Source organism: Mytilus edulis, chromosome 2, assembly GCF_963676685.1.
Source record: "Mytilus edulis chromosome 2, xbMytEdul2.2, whole genome shotgun sequence".
NCBI classification, from domain to species: domain Eukaryota; kingdom Metazoa; phylum Mollusca; class Bivalvia; order Mytilida; family Mytilidae; genus Mytilus; species Mytilus edulis.
The window spans coordinates 68,555,558-68,562,544 of record NC_092345.1 but is presented as its reverse complement, the minus strand read 5'-3'; positions in this window follow the sequence as shown (position 1 = coordinate 68,562,544).

Below are 6,987 nucleotides of genomic sequence, written 5' to 3'. Positions count from 1 at the left end.
TGTTATATGCATGTGAAGTTGGTATATTGCTACTAAGGTTGGAAACAGAATGAACGATTGTATAGATTTATGATGACTAAACTGATGACATCGAGACCTTTGCTGGCAAATGAAAGCTTTCAAAATTTAAAGATGGTCTTTTTTTGTTCATGCAATTGTTTCCAAGCCAGCTGCACGTTCTGAAAAAAGTTTAAACTGATGATATGCCAGAAGATAGTTGTAAAGAAAGCTCGTCGAAGATTCCAGGATATAATTTTGTACACAGATGCATGTTTCGTCTTAAAAAGTGGCATTCAATAGGCTAAATAAAGTACCAAATTGAAGTGTTATCATGAATATCCTAAATCCAAAAAGGGTTTTGCAAAAAACTGCTAAGGCATTCTATCCTGGGGTCAATATCCTTATTGTTTCGAACATTCAAAGTTTTGTAAACAGTCAATCTTTTTATATTACTATACTAGTATGAATGATAATTCATGTCAGCTTTGCATAACATCCATTGGGGATTTGCAATAGAGTGTTTTCCAAACATTAGTTGTCCAGAGAAGGAAGTTTCGAAAGGGATAATGAATATAGCTTCAAATAAAGCACTCTAACCCTAAACAAGATGTTAAAAATTGAGAATGGAAACGGGGAATATGTCAGAGAGACTTATCTAATGTCTTTCCAAACTTGAATCATAATAAGCAAGATAATTGAATAAGTAAACTAGAACAGAATTCATCACATAGAAACAATTATTTCATAGGATAGAACAAGAATGTGTCCATAGTACACATATGCCCCATCCGCAATATCATTTTCAATGTTCAGTGGACCGTGAAAATGGGTTTAAAACTATAATTTGGCATTAAAATTAGAATCATAGGGAACATGTGTACCAAGTTTCAAGTTCATTGGACTTCAACTTCATAAAACTAGAGGCTCTAAAAAGCCTGTGTTGCTCACCTTGGTCTATGTGCATATTAAACAAAGGACACAGATTGATTCATGACAAAATTGTGTTTTGGTGATGGTGATGTGTTTGTAGATATAACTTTACTGAACCCTTTGCTGTTAACAATATATCTATTCATAATGCACTTTGCCCAGTAGTTGAAAATTGTTAAAATTGACTATAAAGGAAAATAACTCCTTAAGGGGGCAATCATGTTGACTTATTTGTAGATCTTACTTTGCTGAACATTATTGCTGTTTTAAGTTTATCTCTGTCTATAATAATATTCAAGATAATAACCAAAAACGGCAAAATTTTCTTAAAATTACCAGGGGCAGCAACCCAACAACCAGTTGTTCTATTGATCTAAAAATTTCAGGGCAGATAGATCTTGACTTGATAAATAGTTTTACTCCTGTCAGAATTGCTCTAAATATTTTGGTTTCAGAGTTATTAGCCAAACTCTACATTTTACCCTTGTGTTCTATTTTTAGCCATAGCGGCCATCTTGGTTGGCTGGCCGGGTCATCGGACACATTTTTTGAACTAGATACCCCAATGATGATTGTGGCCAAGTTTGGTTAAATTTGGCCCAGTAGTTTTAGAGGAGAAGATTTTTGTAAGAGATTACAAAAATTTAAAATATGTAAAATTGACTAAAAAGAGCAATAACTCCTTAAGGGGTCAACTGACCATTTTGGTCATGTTGACTTTTTTGAAGATCTTACATTGCTGAACATTATTGCTGCTCACAATTTATATCTATCTATAATAATATTCAAGATAATTTTCTTTAAATTACCAATTCAGGGGCAGCAACCCATCAATCGGTTGTCAGATTCATCTGAAAATATCAGGACAGATAGATCTTGAATTGAAAAAAACGATTTTCCCCATGTCAGATTTGCTCTAAATGCTTTGGTTTCAGAGTTATAAGCCAAAATCTACATTTTACCCCTATGTTCTATTTTTAGCTATGGTGGCCATCTTGGTTGGCTAGCTGGATCATCCGACACATTTATTGAACTAGATACCCCAATGATGATTATTGCCAAGTTTGGATAAATTTGGCACAGTAGTTTTAGAGGAGAAGATTTTTGTAAAAGTTAACAGAAGGACGCCAGAGGACGACGACAGACCCCAAGTGATGAGAAAAGCTCACTTGGCCCTTCAGGCCAGGTGAGCTTAAAACTACCTCGACCAACAACTTTAGCCTGAAGCGGGACAGACGGATGGAGGTACAAACGGACGCACATACCAGAAAACATAATGCCCATATATCGGGCATAAAAAGTAGTTGATCATACTACAATATGACACTTATATATAAAGTGGGGTTACAAAATATTAAATCTTCAACATTACAAAAGTATTTATTTAGAAACATATATAAACCTATACTGTATAACAGATATCACAGAAAGAGTATACTGAATTAAATTTAACTAAATATAAATCTGGTACTTAAAACAGAAATAATATGTATGTACAGAAAAATACTAAAACAATAACATAACTGAAGTCATAAATTGCTTTTGGTCAACAGTTAATGGTAATATCTCTTCATCATTGAATCTTTAACCTTGTCAACAATATTTAGTGAGGTTTACATGTCTTTATTTTGTTATCCTTAACATAATAGTTTAAATAAATCTTTTGTATGATTAAAAAAGTACAAATACTAACAAATATCTCACCAGCAATATAGCTGTATAATAAATGATAATTTACTGACAGTGTATCAGTGATAATAACATAACAAATCAGGCAAAGAAAGACAACTTCCTATATGTGATAATCATAGGACACATTAGTCAATCGAATATATATTGCTATCACAAAAACAATAGCTTGACATTAATCAGTTGACAATGAATATTCAGGGCAGGTTACATTTTTCAGACAACCATTAAATCTTCCAAACAAAATATCAACAGGTGAGGTCAAAATACTTAAGGAAGTTCGCTTGTTATGTTTTGGAATTTTTGTCAGATTTTCGGAATCCTCTGGTTTTATCTATTTGAATGCGTTAAATAATTTTGCCCATTAACCCCCAGTTTTCTTTATATAAATCTTTTACATGTATAATGATAAGCCATCTGTAAAAGTCTTAAAAAGTTTTAATTATTTTTTAATAGTTTTTGAGAACTTAAAATTGTCAATGATAAAGCTATGAAAAGTCAAGAGAGAATATTTTCCCGCCAAATTTCAATGGCTAATATCTTGAAAACAAGCACATTGATCTATATATATTTTTTTGCTCTTTTGATTCCTTAATTTATCCCCTATCAATATAAACTGGTGTTTTGAAAAGTTAATTATTTTGAAACTGAGAAGCAAACTCCCTTAAACAGTTACACTGTTACTCAGAAACAGACTAAATCACTAACACAAGATTTTGATTGGTGGACCATGAATGAAGTAAAATGGCAGCTGACATTTTTATGAAAAACATTTTCATAAAAATTATTTAATAATCAAAATGGGAAAACTTTACAAAATTGTCAGTATAGGAAATCTTTTTCTCTAATTGTCATGATATTTTCACATTTCCTGACCGGTGTGAGAAAAATATTTCTAATCTCTAGTGAAAAATTGGTTCTTAGCAAATTAATGGTTGAAATTTAATTGTGACTTCAAATTTTATTGTTTTCTTCTGAATTTTCTTATTGTGACGTCATGAAAAAAGGCGACCATGCCTGATGACGTCATATCAAAAGTACACAACTTTCCTCAAATTTTTGAAAAAGGAAGGATAAAAATCATTAGAGAAACAGATTCCACTACTGTAACTCGTGTATTACGATATTTTTCCACTCTCAACAGTTAAATTTGGCAAGCCTCTCGATTTAAATATTAAAATTTAACTGTCTCAAGTGGAGAAATACTGAAATGCACTTGTTGCAGTTGTGGAATCTATATTTCTCAGAAACTAATTTGACATGAAAGTTAGATGATAACATTGAAAGATTTCCTTCAATTATTAGAATTAGGTTAAGGACAGATGACATCTATAAAAGGTATTTTCAATAGGTCATTTACATGATGAAGAAATATGTTTTAACATGTCTATATAAAAAAAGAAGATGTGGTATGATTGCCAATGAGACAAATCTCCACAAGAGACAAAATGACACAGAAATTAACAACTAGTTCTCTTTGACATTATAGATATTAATAATAAAAGTCATGCTAAAACTATTTTAACATTTACAGAATATAATTAAAAATATAAAGTGATTATTTTTTCTTTTATAAATACAAAAATATATAATAAAATAAGGTGCAAAGAACCTAGTGTAAAGTGATTACATCATCAAAGATTTTCAACCAATCTGAAATTCAAAACCAAGATGAAGGTATTGAATAGAAGGGAAGAGTGTGTTATCCACATTCCTCAATAGACTTCTTTTCAATTAAATGAAGCTGCGTTAAAAGGACATTTAAATTCTCCTTATATACATATATATTATATGTATCATTGTTCAGTCCCGAGATATTTTAATTTATATGACCACTTGAACTTTCATATTAGTAAAATAATATCCATTTTAAATTTCAAAATGAAGTTAATAATAGTTTTTATAATTCTATAATAGAATAGAAATTGCATATAAAAAGATATTGTTATAAATTGATGGTATAGCCTCAGTGATAAAACATTATATTTTTCTTATAAAAGTCAACAGCACAAAGATTAAAAAAAAAAAAAATATCTTTTTATTAAATTTGATTTCATGATAACTAAAATTGTCTTATCCTTGAATAGGATTACATAGAAGAAAGTTTACTAGTAAGTATATCACAGTGTAACTTTTGATTGCTTATTCTGAGCTATTAACCTGAGCTTAAAAAGTAAGTGACGTCCATTTTAAAAAATCATGACAGTCCTCCTCTAAGAAACGTATATTTAAAAATGTGCAAGTCCTTTCAAGGAATAACTGTTGCCCATGTCTCTAAGTAAAATAGGTAGGGATGGCAAAGTCTAATTTTTCATATAAACTCAAGAATAAAGAAGATTAAAAATTTAATAAGGAAGTGCACAACTTGATATTCTGTGGAAGAATCTGTCAGTTTTCTTCAATTCTTTCAAGACAATGCATGAGTTGCAGATTTAAAAGATATGATGCAGATAACAAAGCTAGACAACAGAATACAATCTCCAAAGATACCAGAAGTGAACATATGGAGTGGATATAGCTTTTCTGTCAGGTGGCACAAACATCTTAGTCAAATCATAGAATATTAAATGAAACAGACTAAGTTATGTTCAACCTATGTCAAATGAATATGAAAAGAAATGAAGAACTATTCTATATTAAGCACTTTTGATGCAAGTCATAGGTCTATAAATATGGTTCATGTTAGAAATTTCTTTCATCAAAGATCAAAGACCTATAATTTTCTATGACAGACAATTATCCTTCATTCATAAAAAGAGTTGAATATCTCAAAAATGTACAAGTATAGAAAAGTCAATTTCCATCATTTCAAGAATAATGAGACAGTAAACAATGATTGGTGAGAATGCAGTTTGGATTCTTTATGAAAGATGAAGAAAAATACTACAGGATCATCCAAATATGGAATAAGCAGTTTTTGCTTAGAAATTCAGACTAACACAAAATAATAAGTCATATTATGTTGAGAGCATGAACAATAAATGGAGTTAAAGCCTTTATATAACAATATTTACATTACATATGTTTCTTTAGAATCTGTAATTTTAATCTTGCACACACTTTTAAGTGAAACACTTCTGCCTGTGCTACAGTCGAACTTTTTAACAACCATAAAAAAACATATAAAGAAGCATTCAATTCTTGTGTATCTAGAATTAAAAAGATTAGGGTTGGAAATTATAAACAAGGGCAAAAAAAAATCTTTCGAAAAAAAAATAACAAAATCAGTAAATATTATTTTTAAGTTACTTTCATTTATTATATACATGAAATTAAAATTCCCCAACCTGAGTAATTGCTTTGAACAATAAATAACAAATCTTGCACATAATATCATTTTCCTATTCACAAATAAGACTAGAAAGTTTGTTTTATTCTCCCAACCATTCTTTGTGCTGAATGTTAGAAAAACATTTGTTATAACTTGTATCATTGTATAAAGCCATATTTATATTTTACATCGTTTTGTATCACTATCAGATATGTTTGTGATGTTGAAAAACTATCATTTGATTATAAAAAAGCTGCTGCACGCACAAAAGTAGTTATTTTCCTTTCAAACTAATTCATTTCAGGGGGCTCGCGGGTCTAAATATTTTTTTTTAAATATAGGAGTTTGCTATTTTTTCTAGAAATAAACTTTATCCTATACTTAAAAGATAAAAGAAATAAAAATATGGGGTCACAGTTTATTTCAGCTCACAATCTGCATTTGAAAGAAGCGTTCATTTCTGTTAAGGTACTTTTTTTCTGTTGAACTAAGAGGAAAAAAGGTAAAATAAAAATAAAAAAAAACACTAAAATGCAGAAATTGCTTAAATTTTACAATAGGTTAGTTTAAGTACAGTTCATTTGAAAAAAATAATAAAAAATATAGGTCACTGATGAGTTGAAAAAGTTATTTCAATTTTTTGCCAAAAAATGGTATTTTTTTCACCAAAGGGAGATAATTTGGAGCTATTTCAATGATCTACACATTTTTAATGTTATCTGGGGCCAAAACAAATTGATTTTCTTGGTTGATTTTTTATCATATCCTAAAGTTACAACTAATATTGCAATAAATAAAATTGTAATTAAAAAACAAATGTTTTAATTTTTGCCGATTTTTTTGTACCCTCTTACATATTCTACTCATATAGGCTAAGGGCTTATATGAACATTACTGAGAAACTGATGTTCACAGTCCATTATCAATGTACAAAAATGTATAAGTTATTCTAACAACTAAAACAAATATAGTTTTTATATTGATTGTAGTTTCTCTTCATTAACAATTTTATCAGTAATATTTATGCTACATCTGTATTACAGAACTGATTTTTTTAACAGATAAAATAAATGAAAGGCTAAAACTTTAAATATAAT